The sequence below is a fragment of the Macrobrachium rosenbergii genome, chromosome 5, assembly GCF_040412425.1.
Source record: "Macrobrachium rosenbergii isolate ZJJX-2024 chromosome 5, ASM4041242v1, whole genome shotgun sequence".
In the NCBI taxonomy this organism is placed as follows: domain Eukaryota; kingdom Metazoa; phylum Arthropoda; class Malacostraca; order Decapoda; family Palaemonidae; genus Macrobrachium; species Macrobrachium rosenbergii.
The window spans coordinates 5,931,858-5,950,744 of record NC_089745.1 but is presented as its reverse complement, the minus strand read 5'-3'; the positions used below and the strand labels follow the sequence as shown (position 1 = coordinate 5,950,744).

The window sequence follows — 18,887 nt, the reverse complement described above, 5'->3', positions numbered from 1 at the left end:
GCTTGAACGGGGAAACCTATTGTTATAATTGTTATTATTCAGAAGATAAACCCAATTCATTGACTTGACACCATCCCCCTCTTGCGGGAAAAATATTTGGCGAAATAAGTAAATAAATAACAAAATAATAATCAATAAATCAACAATGGTTTTATACTCAGGAAAATTCCACAGCGTTTTCCAGAATTTTTAGCAGCAAAAGGAAAAAAAAATTCAACAATGCTTTTTTCAGTCTAGGAATTTCAAACTTCACTGACAACTGAAATCAACAATAGTTTTCAATTAAAACTAAATTGTATACATGCTTTTAATAATAATAATAATAATAATAATAATAATAATAATAATAATAATAATAATAATAATAATAATAATAACAATAATAAAGTTAAAAGTTAAAGTACTGCTGTGCCTCTGTAGGCTCATAGGGCAGGCGCTGATCTCCTGTTTCTGAGGCTGAAATAATAATAATAATAATAATAATAATAATAATAATAATAATAATAATAATAATAATAATAATAATAATAATAATAGCAAATTTCATCAGTCTAGTGTAAGCAACTATAGATCAAAATGAAACTTAAAACGACAGATGAGGTTCTATATTTTTAATATATTAAAAAAAAAAACATTTGATTATTACAGTCCGGCCGATCAAATATAATACTGAATATTACAGTCGTTCTTGACAATATAATTTATAAGAGGACGATAATCAGCAGAAAATCGAGATAGGAAAAAGACCTCAGAATTGAGACCGGTATTTATTAGAAGGAAATAGTGCCCCACTACTATACATAAATATTTCGTACTGAAAGTTAAAATGCATAAACATCCCATACTGAAAGAGAGAAAATACAGAGCTTCCAAATAAATGCGCTAAATTCTTTAATGAAGAAATATATAAACTCATATAATAAACTGAACAGGATGAATGTGCGATGGATTCCTGTCTCCTTAAGCCCACTGGAATAAATCTGAAAAAAAATATATCAACACGATAAAGAGGAAACACTGAACTAAATCAAAACATGGTTAAAAAAAATTGTAACGTTGATTCAATTCCAGTGGCAGACGCGGTAACAGGAAAATTGTCCAGACAAAAAATTAGAAGACTTGTCTACTGATATTTTCTACCCAAACAGTGATCAAGTGGTATGTGTAGAGATAACTTTCTATACTACAGAATGTCTAGGAAGTTTAGCCTCGTCTTTAAGTTGGTGTAGCCTATTATTCAACTTATTTATTATCTAAATTTATTGCATTAAAATCTGGTGAAACATTTTGAAAGGTGGAAATTTTACTAATAATCAGCTTTCAGAGAAACCCCAAGCAAAAAACATTGTACTTGTAATGTGTGTGGTGAAATAAATACGTGTTATAGGCTACTAAGAAGGAATTTCTCACGAAAAATAGATTAAATCATAGTTCAATGTTATGGTGAACAAAACTCTTCAGGACCTGACCAAATTCTCTGGCATCCAAACAGAATAAAAAAATACAAACACAGCTCGGTCTATTTATATATATATAGCAAAGTTTTTCTATAGCATTTTAGGCCTATTTGTAACAACATGACAACATGGATATAGCACATTAATTCCGTTTCTGACATGGCTGCTTTGTCTGCATTTCGAAAGAAGAATGTCTTCTGCTTTTAATGAGAAAATAAAGCAGCCAATGATAGGCCGTCAGTCTCGTGACGTTTGGCGATGCTCTTTTGTTTCACGATTTTTAACCAATCACAGCCGTTCCTTTCCGGCGCACCCTCTCGTTTTGAAATTTGAATCGGTGCACGTCGGCCTCTGGTCCTGGGTGATATTATGCATTGTATTCGTGTATTAATCGCAATATACAAAGAAAAATGGCATTGAGGATATCTTAAAAGTGCTTCCGAAGTTACAGAGTGCATGTTTGGACTAGTCTGAACTAAAGAAGGCCTAGCGTAGGCCTAATTGCGATCCTCGGCCTAGGCCAGTAGTGTTATGGAACCTTGTAATGGCCGCTCATGTTGTGTGCACGTGTTATGGTGTTATCGTGGAATTCTGCTGAGAATGATAGTGAATTTTCTCCTTGCTTAGGCCTAGTCAAGCTACCCAGTTTCTTCCACATGATTAAGGCCTGAGTGGTATAAATTAAGAACGGAGTACAAACGCTTATTGAACGAAGAGTTTCCTCGATGAGTATTTGTATATAAAAGATAAATCTGCCCTGAGCTCAACTAAGACGAAATTTCCAAAAATACAGTGACGGAATAAACAGTACTGTACTGTCCCACTGATGGATAGTATTTGGCTAAACGATACTCTGGAACAAAGGAACGAGTGGTATTTTTTGAAAATAAATACGAGTCTTCGGGAACTGTTTCTTATGGGTAAGTCCCATAAGCCTTTTCTTCTGCACTCTTCAACCTATTAATTGCCTCGTTAATTTTCCAAAAGTCAGTTACATAAGTATGTTCAAATTTCTGTTAAATCTCTCTACAACTCCATAATTTCTGTCGAATCTTTCCCTTTTACTGTACCTCCATTCATATTATCTTTCTTCCATCTTGCTATCCACCCTCTTCTAACAATTATTCCATGATGCAACTGCGAGGTTTCAACCTCCTGCTACACCTTTCAAAACTACCTTCAGTACCCTGAATTTCCTTTTCAGCGTTGAATGATCTCATAGGTTCCAGTGCTTGGCCTTTGGCCTAAACTCCATATTCCATTCCATTCCATGATTCAGATCTATCCTTCTTTTTCATTCCTTATGTTCAACCGCTCTTCAATTCAACGGGTATTTTCACAAGACAACTCTTTACTGACATTTCAATTCGAAAACATATGTTAATTATCATTTCTCCGCATATAGGCATTTGCAGTGCTTCAAATACAACTTCTCCCCCTAAGTACTTGCTCAGAATACTGTCCTAAAATGGAAAACTGCAATATCGCAAAATTTTCGAAATTGAGATATGCCACCTACTGGGCTCGTGAAACACTGATACACAAGTTACTGCAGTTTCAGACTGATTCTTCAGTGCTTTATTTAGGTGGTCCCATTTGCAGCATCTGCAAAATCAGTAGTAAGGCAAGGGAAAACTGCAGTATCTACCATTTTTCTCAGTTTTGTATTTTTGCAGATACTGCAGTACTTTTAGGGCAGAATACCCCTTAAATTGCTGTCAACCAGCATTTTTCCTCATTTTGTCCTGTTGTACCTTATTTATTATCTTTCATTATACCTTTACGAAATTGTTGTCATTAATAGTAGTAGTAGTAATAGTAATAGCAGCAGTAGTAAGTACTACATCATCGCTATGGAGAAACGTTATGTTGTCGCACAAGTAAACTTGATCAGATCGTCCTGATATCTAAATGGCAGGTCACGAGGTAACAAAGGCAGTAAGACTTAAGAGAGAAAATCAGATACGGTTCCCTATTAAAATGATTTAAAACCAAAATCCAATATTCCACAGGTATAATATCAGTTTCCTATCATTTTCGCCTTAAAACGTTGGGGCATACAAATGGTGTATAGGGGTTGTCACTTATACAAAAAAGAAGAAAAAAATTAACTTATGACTTCTCAAAACTAAATGTCATCTCAAATGTCAATGGCGATCTACCATTCATATAAACATACCATGAAATACCCCCGTTATTTTTTTTTTTTACTAATTAGAACTTGCATAATTTGTAGGCTGTAATTTGATCAAGTTGACCTAGAACCATTCCTAACACAATCTCAGCATATCTTTTTATGAAAACAGGTAACATTATGTTCCATATGAATAGGGTTCATCTTCTGAATAATATTATTATTATTATTATTATTATTATTATTATTATTATTATCCTCCGGAATAGCGGGTGTCACGTAACCTTTAAATTCCTATTTTCTACGTTTTCAGAGAAAATTTAAAAACAGGTGTTGGCTGCCGTACCTTGAAACGACGTTCTTAACTGTGTTTAGGCGAAAGAGTGCCGAGATTTTAATCTTAAAACTGTATTTGATACAAAGCTAGCGAAGTCGTAAAAGGTGAATCACACGTAAGATTATCATGAACAAACTCTACGGGGCCTCACTGAAGATTTCAGATGGTTTTACTTTTAGGAGCAATGGCAGACTGAGAATCAATATTTCTCTGCCATTACGAAATTTGCTAGTTCCTTTAGCAATTAGACATTATTATTATTTTTAAGATTATTATTATTATTATTATTTTAAAAAGGCGCAAACTCATAAGAAACAAGCCTAAACAGCTAATGACCGGTAAAAAAGTTTATAGAAAACCGAATTCTCATAAGAGGAAAAGAATAAAATGAAAAACTATACATTTAAGGATAAATAACCAAACAATACAGCGTATTACCATTATGTTGCATTTCAGTATCTTCAATTTAATTGCATAAGCATCAATAGTACGGTAAGAAAAGGATTTCTGGTATTTAGCAACGTAACAAAGTGACACCTTAACAACTTGTGGATCTACTGTTCAGTAAAATCAGTGGCATAATTTAGTTCTTGGAGAGTATGCACTGAACGCTGTAATGGAAGTTCCTTGCTGAAACAGTCTCAATATATGATGGCCAAGCAGCATATCCTACTCCTATGATCTATATCATACTTAATATACTTTTGTTTGGAAAAAAAAACGCACTACAGGCAATCTTGTCTAGAGCTCCTGGGGACCGCTGACATCTAGACTGGACAACAGTACTTCAGTAATAGAATAAAAGATACAATCTTGTTACAAACATTAGAAAAAACAAAGCTTGTTATCACCAAGTTTTGTCAAGTATTCAGAATCATTAAGTATACTGTTAACTAACCATAACGAATATGGAGCAGAAGAACGGCCAGCCCCAGTAACTACTTCATTTTGCAGTATGTGGAAGTGAATACCAGCAATCACATCACCAAAAGAGAGTAAAACTGCAGAGGTCCCATAATACTATACTTATGAACACCATATTTACACCAACCAGCAATCACATCAGAAGAAAGTAAAACTGCAGAGGTCCCATAATACTATACTTATGAACACCATATTTACACCCACCAGCAATCACATCACCAGAAGAAAGTAAAACTGCAAAGGTACCAGAATAGTATACTTATGAACACCACATTTACACCAACCAGCAATCACATCACCAGAAGAAAGTAAAACTGCAAAGGTCCCAGAATACTTTACTTATGAACACCACATTTACACCAACCAGCAATCACATCACCAGAAGAAAGTAAAACTGCAAAGGTCCCAGAATACTATACTTATAAACACCACATTACACCAGCCAGCAATCACATAACCAGAAGAAAGTAAAACTGCAAAGGTCACAGAATACTTTACTTTTGAACACCACATTTACACCAACCAGCAATCACATCACCAGAAGAAAGTAAAACTGCAAAGGTCCCAGAATTATACTTATAAACACCACATTACACCAGCCAGCAATCACATCACCAGAAGAAAGTAAAACTGCAAAGGTCCCAGAATACTTTACTTATGAACACCACATTTACACCAACCAGCAATCACATCACCAGAAGAAAGTAAAACTGCAAAGGTCCCAGAATACTATACTTATAAACACCACATTACACCAGCCAGCAATCACATAACCAGAAGAAAGTAAAACTGCAAAGGTCACAGAATACTATTAACTTATGAACACACCACATTTACACCAGCCAGCAATCACATCACCAGAAGAAAGTAAAACTGCAAAGGTCCCAGAATACTTTACTTATGAACACCATATTTACACCCACCAGCAATCACATCACCAGAAGAAAGTAAAACTGCAAAGGTCCCAGAATATTATACTTATAAACACCACATTTACACCAACCATGCAATCACATCACCAGAAGAAAGTAAAACTGCAAAGGTCCCAGAATACTACATTTATGAACACCACATTTATACTACACTTATGAACACCACATTTACACCAACAACTATGTTGTCTACCGCTTAGAAACCTCTTGAATGAGAAATCTGTAACCTCCAACACCTGACTCATGAATTTTATATGTAAGCGTTCAAAGGTATGATAAAAATTAGTGAGAACACATCTGGACTTAACCAGTCACAGTTGTCTTGGCTGTAACTAATCAGATTAAAATGGTTATCATAAGTACTACATGTACAGCACTTATATTAGGGCTAAAATTTCAACTTAGAAGCAACTTTTGAGAGCACTGAAACCCTGGAAATTGGCCTGTAATCATTGCCTGTCACTTAAATGGCTCTGTGGTAGAGCTGTCTTATTGAATTACTACTGACCTAAAGAAAATAAAATACTAATTCAACAATTAGAAAACAGTAGCAATAAAAAGAACTGAGCTTTGGAGAAAAGAATTCATGACATCTTACTGAACAATAATTTAAAAAACCATTTGGATGTATCAGTAACATCTCAAAAAAAAAAAAAAAAACATAAAAAAGACCACCTGCATCCCTTGTACCCCAACTCTGTGTTATGATGGATCTTTCTAATATCCCTTGAATGAAAAACAAACTTGCTACCATGGCTCAGGATATCAGGTATCGGAGGAACATGACACAAAGACTGTTTAGCCTTTGGAGGTTGCCTAGTTTTGTCTCATTAACTACTAGAGAGATTTATTGAGATATACTACATTCAAGGATGGGGGGATTTAGCTTGGTCTAACAAAAGTGTGAGGTATTTCTTGCAGTCCTATTTTCAACGTACGAGTGTATTTTTATGGCATATGAATACACACTATTTGCTTTCTGGCAAACTTCAAAAACTCTCTGGTAGTTCAACTACTAGTCATTTCGTCCCTAGATAAGAACTTATCTTTTTACTATGGTATGCCTGTCTGCAGGAATTATCAAACCAAATTTCCCCAGTAACCTGGATTTCGATATTTTTCTTGAGATCAAATGAGCTAAAATACAATTTTCTCTGTAAGATGGGAGCCAGCATCAACTGCAGATATCTTTATAGCCATGCAATCACATTCTACTTTTCCCAGTAAGTAAACACCTCAGCCACAAAGTTATCCCACAGTGGCATTGGAGTATACTGTCTAACTAAGAACTTACAATAGTGATGACTTTATTATTGACTGCCTACTAGAAAATCATTTTCATGACCCCAAGACAACTTTTGCAGTGCTGATCACCTACGGAATTCTGTTAATCCTTTGAATTGTCTGTATGATGGTACAAAGAATCAGGAGTCAATGAAATTTCAGACTGTGGCCTCAACCACAGCTCGAACCTGTTATAATTACAACTAAAATATTACCAAAAACATTTGTGTGGTTTGTCAGAATCAAGAGCCAATGAAATTTCAGAATCCGGCCTCAACCACAGCCCGAGCTTGTTATAATTACAACTAAAATATTACCAAAAACATTTGTGCGGCTTGTTAACCACCTACAGATAATTCAAAGGACTGACAGAGTTCCATGGGTGATCTAGATGATGATCAGCAATGCGAAAGATGCCTCTATGTCAAGCAAATGATATTCTAGCAGACAATCACTAATAAAAGTCACCAATATTAGGGACACATTAGCTCGGAATATATATATAAAGGGTGTATCTGCTCGCAACTTCCAAAAATAAAACCTTGCTAAACCACATCCTGTAGCAACGAACTTTTGTATTTTCCTTATCCATCACAACCACCGTTTCTGGTTCAGCAAATATACCCAAGCAGATTCAGGATTTCCCCATAAAATCCACTGGCTGCTCTAAAACTCACTTTTTCATTTCAGAGGCATGGTATACTCCTGCCATCACAACTAAATTCTCTTGCCACACTCAGTTTTGCTAACGCTGTCCCTGGACTAACCAATTCACATTCAGTACCCATTCCTATTCTTTCTGTTCTTTAGAAAATATTTAAGGAAATTTAATTTCTGTACGGTTAGTAATTAACATACATAATGCTGCATTTCTCATGAGAAACGATTCAGTGCCAATTATCCCAAGAGGTTTCCAGGAAAATACGTGGAATAAAAAAAGTTATGTATTTCTAAAAAAAAAAAAAAAAAAAAAAATATATATATATATATATATATATATATATATATATATGAAATATATATATATATATATAATTAAACCATCAATTAACTCTTAAAATTAAACATCCAAACTTTATTCCAGGCAGCCCTCCTCATCTAATCACAAACTCTAAATCATTCGCCCTGGGTATTTGTAGTTTATCCCGGGAGATTAATCCGGGAAAATATGTGGAATAAAAAAAGTTACATATCTTTAAAATTGAAAAATAATTGCTACAAAGAAATCACCAACAGACTTTTAATATTAAACATCCAAACTTTATATCTGACAGACTTCCTCGCCTAATCACAAACCCTGAATCATTAGTCCTCGGTATTTGTAGTTTAATCTGAGAGATTAACCCAGATTTGTATATAAACTGATTTCACTGGGTATTTGCTCCTGCCAAACGAACAACAACGCGTTGTTTTTCCTTATGACTAAGCAGACAGATGACTGGTGTTCACGTACAGTTAGTATCAAGATATTTGATCAAGATACTCACCAATTAGTGACGCAGAGGGGATGAGTAAGTACCATCTTCGAAAAACAATGTAATGGTAGTTATTTCAGTCCTTGTTTTTTTTTTCTCGCCTGCAAAAGAGTGAGATGGTTTATTAGTTAAAGCGATAATGGTTGTTTATGTTGTAAATGGATTACTAGTTCCATATATCATTCACAAAATCCTACGTTTTTCGGTTCTCTAAATATTCCCCAAAACATCATGAAGTATAGAGAATTCTGCCACTTACGCAAATTAGAAAACTACAAACAAACCCAACTCTTACTGTTACCTCCAGAGATTAATAATCTTCAACGTCAACAACACTTCTAAAAGAGGAAAAAAATGTGTACTTAAAAAAATACTAAAATAAATCTCTCTTCACTGATAAAATCAGTGAGCTGAACAACGTTTTGACGCTCATATAGTTCATACGTATCAAAATAATAATACGTATTATAACTGCAAAGCACTCAGGACACACACTGCTAAGAATAACTTTTGAGTACATATTTCTAATCAGAAAAATACGTATAACAATTGCAAGTAAACAAAGAACGCATATCACTGCTACGATAACTTCTGAATGCATAATATAGTTATTAACCCGCATCTATAGTTAGTTGCGGTATCGTACTGCAGTTTGAAGAAGGAAAGTCAGTTTAGACAAGTCTACGGTGCTGGTGCATAAGGTTTACATTTCTAGGCTACCAGCGCCTAAGCAGTTATTCGTAGACTATTTTGCATTCCGCGAAAAACGCAAAATGGAAGCGTCAGCACAATTTATCTCAAAACTAGGTCACAAAGAAGTCTGTGGCAGGCAGCAACTTAGGCGGAATGAAATAGTTCCCCGATGCTCCGTGGTACCGTTTGAAACCGCGCATGCGCATCGCGTACTTGTTTTGCGTTTCGGATTCATATTCTCATTGCATTCAAAGCAGCATACTTCATTTACATGTTATAATTAACATATTTTAATTAGTCAAAGCGTTGCTCACTGCAAAACTGCAATAAATATATTGCATTAAAAATTAAAATCAATATTTTTTTTTCTTTCCTCAGTGTGACCAGGCTTCTCCACGGAGAAGGCCCTAAAGTACCGACTCTAAGTTCGCCAGAACTGCTTACATTAATTTCGTGACAAATCTTGACATAGATTATAAAAAAATGTCATATAATCTGCCGTTGGCCTGGAATTGGACTTATCCAGTATTTTCCCGTTTGTTTGTTTGTTTATTCCGCCTTTGTTGAATTACAAACGAAAAAACTCAATGGAATTCCTTACAGCCATACGAACGGCTACAGCGGACTGTTGTCAACTCGGCGAAGGAAAAACAAGCTTGGGTGATCTGCGCCGTAAATACCTATTTCTTCCAACATCTTCGTTAGATCTTGGTTCCTTTAATAAAGGAACCAAGGAAGGAATATAGAATTCAGGACAAAGGCCAAGCGCTTGGACCTATGAGGTCATTCAGAGCTGAAACGAAAATTGACAGTTGAAAGGCTACACAGGTGTTACCGGTAGGAAAACCTCACAGCTGCACTGTGAAACAGTTGTTAGGAGAAGGCGGATAGCAAGATGGAAGATAGATTATGAATGGAAGTAGAGTAAAACCTTTTCTCTAAGTATAATTGTTTCATATTTATATACTTTGTACATTTACATTTGATTCTTGCTTTAAAGGGAAGCTGGCGGAGTGTAATTAAGATATGTAATGACGCTATCAAATGGAGTGGTTTTTTTACATGAAAAAAATTTTTTTCCAAATAATTTTCTGCTTTTTTTAGTAAATAATTCCATAAACTAATATTTCTTGATTACCGTTTCCTTTCTCAGTCAGTAATTTCTCTTGCTCTACCAAGTTTTATAAACAATTCATCCTTGGCTTCACACGGTCTTTCTAACTTAAAAACTATATTTTCAATCTTCAATGCCTCATTTCTATAAAAGTTATGCTTAAAACTGGTAGCATTACTTATCTGGAAAAAAAAATCACATTTTAATCATTATTTCCATGATGACAACAGTCAGTAAACTAAGATTTTTGTAATTTCAAAGAACAGTGGCCTGTAGCAATCCTCTCAGTAAGTTTTTTTTTTTTTTATTTATATACAGAATTTATTTCTCCACTGATCTGTAAATTCCAATTGGCTCAGAAGATCAATGGCAAGTTCATATAATACAATGCCCATTCACTCTCAGTTTTGTTTCATAACAAATGCAACACCAAGGTCCCGTAATAGTACTATTGCGAATTCACCATTACCCATGAATTTGAAGGCATCCTTTACCACAGAACACAAAGAGCTATCGTGGGAATGATTCGTTTTTTTGGCAACCGATTTATCACTACAGAATTGCATCTCTTAACAAGTACGACAAACTGGCTCATTAATTAATTTTTTTAAACGAAAATGACAAGTTAGGTATTGGTGAATACAGTTCTAGAGCAATGGTTCACAACCTGGGGGTACTTTGGATAATCTGTGTGGGTAACGGATTTATAATTTGTATCTTAAATTTAGAAACTGAACAAATACATCGGTATGATTTTTTTAATAACCCTTATCTACTTATTTAACTATAGATTCACAGAATCTATACTACCCTAATTATATTTGATGATGTGGGTAACACAAACTTGAAGAAGTCAATAAATGGGTGTTGTAATGAAAAAGGTTGGGAACCACTGTTCTCGAGTGTGTCCACATCCACTGCTCTTGAAAGTTCAACACTGAACCAAAATGAACATAAGACATTCTGCCAACTTTAATTTTCACACTAAATCCTGCCTGACAGAGCCTGGCAATATTGTCTTAATGTGCCATACTTGTAAAAATTTCAATCTGAAATCAGGAAAATTTTTAGAAGATAAATATAACAGCAACTCTTCTATCAAAACAAAAGCACTTTCGTGGCACGATTTCACTGTCTTATCACCTACAAACTGTCAGTTGAATCATCACCTGGAATATCGTTTGTGAAGATTAAATGTCGAGTACGATCCCAACTTACATGGAACCCCAAAAGAACATACAAGAGATTAGTAGTATCCAAAACCAGATATACAATGTGTTTGCTGTTACCATGATAAAGGCATTCCCTTAAGATTTAACAAGCAATTAGGGTAATCTGTGTACGAGTCGAGAAACAAGACATCTGAACACTTATCTCTTACTCGAAAGTCCAAAACTCGAATTCGGTTACAATAACAACAACTTTGCCCTCGGGAGTAAACGCTGAACGTGAGTAGCTACGTCGTTTCTCTGTGGCGACTGTTGACAACAATAATAATACACACGCACACACACATATATATATATGTATGTATACATATATATATGTATGTATATATATATTTATATATATATATACATATATATGATTGTATTACGGAAGTGAAAAAATCTGGAATATAAACCACCTAGTGTTATTGAAGCTAAACACGAGTATTATGAATCCTCAAACATACACACATATACATACATACATACACACACACACACACACATATATATATATATATATATATATATATATATATATATATATATATATATATGACAAATATTTTCCATTAAAACAGAATTGCCTGAGGAGAGAGACAGTTTGGTCTCTGAAATATAGCCTTTATTGTCCACATCTTGGAGTTTCTATGAGCTGCCTTACATTTGATGATAAACACACACACACATATATATATATTAGTCAACTGGAAAAAATTAATTAAACTTGAGACTAATGGCAATCGACAATCTCCATTTGTTTTGCTCTAATATGCACACTTAATTATCAGCAGAGTTTACAAAGACATCCAAATTACCTCAAAAGCTGTTACCAGTGATGCTACTGAATCAGTCAAAAGTATTGACTGAACAGAAGCATATTCGAGGAATTGTTCAGCATTTCCACAAATGAACCAGCCTTCAAGTTTGAAAACCAGTCATTCAAGTATTGTCATGGAAACCGTAGCCTCGGATTAAGGAAATATCACTGAAGTATATGAAGAAACTGGTTCATGTACAATTAAAGTGTGACAATACTTACACATATATAAGGTAGTGTTATTGTGGGAGTTTGATCAAACAATTGCTATACAGAATTTAAGTCTATTTCAAACTAAAGATGCATGGATGACGCATTTTCAGTCTTCAGAGACAGCCAACAAGTCCATGATTTAATTCATCCAGTTTCATATTAAATCAAGACATTTTTAAACTTGTGTGTAGACTCGCCTTCCTTGACAACCTTAGCATAATTAATGAAAACTGTCACTTCACTTTAATAGGTATCTTAATACAGAAAGTTAATATGTACATTCAATACTTGAAAAAAATGATTTCAAGTTCCCTTCCATTGAACATTTCACGAAATGTCTTAACACAGAAAGATAATCTGAAAATACAGCACTCGGAAAAATTATTTTCGGATTATGTCAAGATTAGCGAACCCAATCACAGCAGGGTTCGCTATTCTTTACAATAAGATTTTTTGGGTTCGTTATTCTGTACATGGGAATAATCGGGTTCGCTGTTCTAGACATGAACACTTCGGTACCAGACATCTGATCCACCAGGGGCTAGTACTAAACAAGGCGAAATACATTTGACCCCCAGGGGCTAGTACTAATCACGGCGAAACAGTGTAGATGAATCACTGTTTCACCGTGTTTAGTACTAGCCCTCACGTGGAATTGGAGCTCGGACCGGAAAGGGTTGGCCATTCTTTACATGGGAATCATTGGGTTCGCTATTCTTGACATGGAGACGTTGGGTTTGCTAATCTTGACATGATCCTTATTTCTTTTTACAATTCACTTCCACCCGACATTACACAAATTTCTCAGGTTCTTCGTTAGAAAAAAAATTAACTCCACAAATACTGACCTTAATGCAGTAATAAATACTAAAGGAGTAAAGTTACTTCACCATGGAACCATAGCCTCGGAAATATCTCTGAAGAATATGGAGAAACTGATTCATGAACAGTTAAAGGGTGACAATACTGCAATCCCTTGAGCCAACTTTATGGCTTGTTAAATAGGCAGTTGTACCCGTTGGTTACCTTTAACTGCTTACCATCCACAAAACTATCACTATTGGTAGCACACGAGATCAATTTCACCTCCAAATCATAACTTAAAGATGATAAGCTCCCCTCAAATTTGACCTTTTTATAAGTGTTTATATAAGAATATGAAACCAATGGCATCTTTTGCCTAAATAACTATGCATTCAACAGCCCACAAATATACTTCACTGTTGCAGGTACTCTGGATATTTCTTCTTTTAAAATTTCTATTTATTTCCGTTCTTTTACAGCCCTTTAACCACCAATTCATGACAATGCCAGTAGTCTTTAGGCTCTCCTGCTTGTTTATGTAAACTATGTTACAGTCATTAAGTGCTTACTACGACTGTCAATTTACAGAAGTGTAAATATACATTTGCACTTCTGGACACCGTACAATTTTGTATGGTTCCCATATAGAAAATTCTGCATTGCTTTAAGAGCATTTCTCTCTTATATTATTGCAAAATATACTTAAAATATAAAATTACTAATTGTTATATATATATATATATATATATATATATATATATATCAACAGTACTTTTCAATAGTAATTTTATGCAGTAACAAGAAAATCAATGTTTAATCTGGAGTACCTTTATTTGTAATGTCTAGGACAAATTTGAGTGCAATATATATATATATATATAGATATATATATATATATATATATATATATATATATATATATATATATATATATATATATATGCTTCAAAACACATGACTTAAAGAAGGCTTTAACTACCATTTCAGCAACAGCGACAACCATTCACACTTTCCTAAGGAGTATTACCTAACATTTGTCTACCAAGAAGAACATAACAAGCCCGCAAACCTAATCCTTTCCGTCACATCGCCTGGATGTGGTGATATGTATGAGGAGAAGCGTGACGGTCGCCATTTTCTGAACCAATGAGAAAGGTTCGCAGCACTCTCACGAACTGAAGCGTGATGGATTCGCATTGTATATAAAACCATACTGGCCACTTTTTTCCTGACTGATTAGGCTAAGTTACCGATGGGATTTTGGGTGGAAGGTTGCGCTGATTTGGTTTTATCGTTTATTCAGTCGTATACTGCCATTTGGAGTATTCATGTTGAGGAAGTATTTGCGATAACGGACACTGTGTATATGTATACATATATATATATATATATATATATATATATATATATATATATATATATATATTATATATAATATAAATATATATATAAATAAATATATATATATATATATATATAAATATATATATATATAAATATATATATACTGTATATATAAATATATATATATATAAATATATGTATACATATATAAATATATATAAATATATATATATATATATAAATATATATATATATATATATATATATATATATATATATACATGTGACACGCTCACTTGAATTACACAAGAAATAGCCCTTCCTGGTTATATTCACAAATATCAGGTCGGCCTTGTGTTTATATATACGAAGCGTTCCGGTTTGGGATATTTTAACGAGTGATAACACAGCAATATTTCGCATTCAATTACAGCTCTACATAATTCCTTTTACTGTACCTCCATTCATAATCCCTTCCTTCCATCTTGCTATCCACCGTCTCCTAAATATTGTTTCATAGTGCACCTGCTTTGAGGTTTTCCTCCTGTCACGCCTTTCAAACCCTTCTACTGTCAATTTCCGTTTCAGCGCTGAATGACCTCATAGGTCCCAGCGCTTGGCAATTAGCCTGAACTCTATATTCCTTCCTTCAACGATGAATGTACTCATTAGCAGAGAGAGAGAGAGAGAGAGTAAATGAATTACTCTTTCTAAGTGTAATCAACTTGCCTCTAAGTACAAATAAAACAAGAAGAAAAGAGAAGAGAGAGAGAGAGAGAGAGAGAGAGAGAGAGAGAGAGAGAGAGAGAGAGAACTGCTCTTTCAAGTTTAAATCACCCTGCTTCTGCGAGTGAATAAATCAAGAACAGAAGTAATAGAGAGAGAGAGAGAGAGAGAGAGAGAGAGAGAGAGAGAGAGAGAGAAACTACTCCTGCCCCGGAAGAGCTGATGGAAATCTCTGAACCTCCCTCGCACGAGCACCGGAAACGCGACAGAGCTCGCGTCGAAAGAAAAGACGGAGGAGGAAGAAGAAGAAAGAAAAAAAAAAAGAGATCCTGGGAAGATCAGTCGACTAAATGGACAATTCACGAATTGAACTGTGACAGCAGAAGAAGAAGAAGAAGAAGAGGAAGAAAAGAAGAAGACACTGAATTCAAGATGTCTTATCGGAACGCGCACAAAGACAAAAATTGGAGCCGGAGGCGTGAAACGGAAGATATCGCACCGACGCAGTTTCAATGAGCCTTTTTTTTTTTTTTTTTTACCCGAGAGCCTTTTTTCTGACAAGGAGACGGAGAAGAAAGACGGCGAAATGAAGAGAGTGAGAAGAAATAAAAGAAACTGTGGGAAATCTTAAGGAAAAGAACAACGAAATGAAGAGGAACAAAGAACCGCAGTTTCAATGAGGCCGGTTTTTCCCAGACGCGGAAAATGAAGACGTAGGATGAAAGGCGAGGAGGAACAATCATAGAAAAAAAAAGGCAACATCAAACTAAATGCTAGAAAAATGAGAGAGAAATAAAATAAAGAAGAAGAAGAAGGGGGGGCGTAAAAAAGGGAGAGAAATAAAAGAGAGAGAGAGTAAAACTCATATTACTGTCGACTGATTGGTTGGAGGAACTGCTAGGCGCGATTGTCAGCAACAGCAGGTCAGAACCGGATACAGATTCAATCTCCGGCGGGGCGGACCTGTTGACACAATAATTCCCGCGTTGACAGGTCACTTGCCTTACAATAACGAACTGGAGGGCGGGAAACAGAAAAGAAGAATAAAGGTGGGAAGAAATACTTGGCGTGAAAAGAGTAGGAGGCATAGAAAGGCCTAAGGAAGAAAGATAATTCCGGTCACAATTTACCAACTGTAGTACTAGTAGTAGCAATAATAATAATAATAATAATAATAATAATAATAATAGCAATAATAATAATAATAACATGCAAGGGACACAGTGCAATTAAGTCAACAGGATGAGAAAAAGTTATAACAGTTATACATGAAATACAACGATTCTACAGATTATGAATGTTATCAAAGCCTAGTTAAGACTACATTAAATTGATTATTCGGATTTTGATTGTTATTAAAGGCGAAGTGATTATAATATAAACATATAAAGACATTTTTTCCTTTCCTTTAGGAAAAAAAGTGCATGAATTTTTCAAACAAAAAGCAAAAATTACATAATTTTCTATGAACGGTTTGGCAAAATACCTAAGTATCAGCTACTTGATCGCTACATCAACTGCAATATCTAGTTTAAATATTTTTTTATAACAATATTCTAGGTAACTATCTGCCTAGTTGATCGTCTGTAATCTTTTTTAAAATACCCACGCAAAAACACTACTTCTACTTCTTCTATCGCTATAAAAATTTTTTCACTACCCTCACAAAGTAAACTGTGTAATGACGACTCAAATTCACTATCAAGAAACTCACGCACAAGGACGTGGATATTTAATATAGATATTAATCTCCACAAGTCTTGGAAATACTCCAACGAGCAAGAAGCTGGCTCCGGAAAACCGGATAACTGCATAAAAAAGAGGAGCTTCAACACGATATTCTACTTCTGAAACAATATAAATAAGATTAACAAGCTTCCACATTTTACATATAAAAAGCGACAGGCACACAGGACGAAATTACATCCTACAGTTACTGCAAAGCAACAAAAACCTGGTGGGGAAAACACCGGAGCAACAACAGAGTTGTTGTTTTACCCGAGAAACGTTCTCACACACGCATGACCAGCCTCTTTAGATTAGAGCCGTTTCCGTTTCCACAACAACGATTCTCGTCTCGTCGCCGAGAGTTTCCGCGGATATGGCACGAACGGAAACGATTATCAAACCCCAAGTTCAGTTCTCACCCGCAGACGCTATGCCGGAGGAAGAGAAAATCTTTGCGTCCGCTCTCTCTCTCTCTCTCTCTCTCTCTCTCAATCTGTGTATTGAAGACGCCTGATTTACTATGGCTGTATACATGACGGCAATTTTTACATGGGCATAATATTTAAAATAACAGTCTTATCATTGCTGTGGGGTATTCAAAATCCCGGAAAAAGTCATATCCGCCAATTTTGACAATAAAAACACGATACTGCACGGCCATTCAACGCTGAATGATCTCATAGGTCCCAGTGCGTAGCCTTTGGCCTAAATTCTACAGTATATTCAATTCAATTCAATTCTACAGTATATTCAATTCAATTCAATTCTACAGTATATTCAATTCAATTCAATTCTACAGTATATTCAATTCAATTCAATTCTACAGTATATTCAATTCAATTGTACGGCCACTGGCAATAACTTGTGCTGCCAACGTTCCTTAATCTACTGAATTTTTGGATTTGGTTTCATTACCTGGGGGCAAGGGTTTGGCGATTTTACACTACTAGGCATACACACACACACACACACACACACACACACACACACACACACACACACATATATATATATATATATATATATATATATATATATATATATATATATATAGTCGTTGGTAAATAACTAAGAAAGTGATGTTAATATAGCTGATATGGCAACACACCAATTCAGATAGTTTAATTGCAGGGGCTCGAGAAATTCAGTTTAACAAACAATACTATGACAACCAGTCGTATCTTTATGATTATTTTTCATGTTTAAGATTAATTTCAAACGCTGTTTAAGGATTCGTTAACACAGGTCGCATTCCTGTGAACCACTGACAGTGTGATGTCAAGTGTCCCCGGCATTTTCAGTAACAGTTCAGAAAATCAAGCAGGAGTTTCATGAAATTCAAACATTTAAACAGTATCGAGAATACAAACGCGTGACCTAGAACTGTATGAAGATATTCGGTAAAATGAACCTCGATAAATCCATAATGTTAATTGTTTTTTCCTCAATGCCGATAATGCACAAAAAATTAAAAACTATTATGGATTACAGTCAGACGAAAAATGCCAAAAGAAAATGTCAGTCCTTTAAGGGACGAGTTTAACGAACAGCATGAAACAAGAATAATAAAAAAAGTTGCGAAATAAACGAAGTGCATTAAATCCTGCAGAGAATCGGTCCAAGTTCCGATAAGAGAACATTTCCAAAACAACATCTACCTGAAATCAAAATCGTACTAATGAACAAAAGCTCAG

The 18,887-nt window shown here is 34.9% G+C and overlaps 1 long non-coding RNA gene across 1 annotated transcript; it reads right to left on the bottom strand.

Moving 5' to 3' along the window:
- Positions 1–596: 596 nt before the first annotated feature.
- LOC136838466 (uncharacterized) lies at positions 597–8,891 on the bottom strand. The gene is made up of 2 exons (XR_010852999.1): positions 8,556–8,891; positions 597–980 (listed from the first exon to the last, which is right to left on the bottom strand). It is a non-coding gene; the product is annotated as an uncharacterized lncRNA (long non-coding RNA).
- Between the last annotated feature and the right edge of the window lie 9,996 nt (positions 8,892–18,887).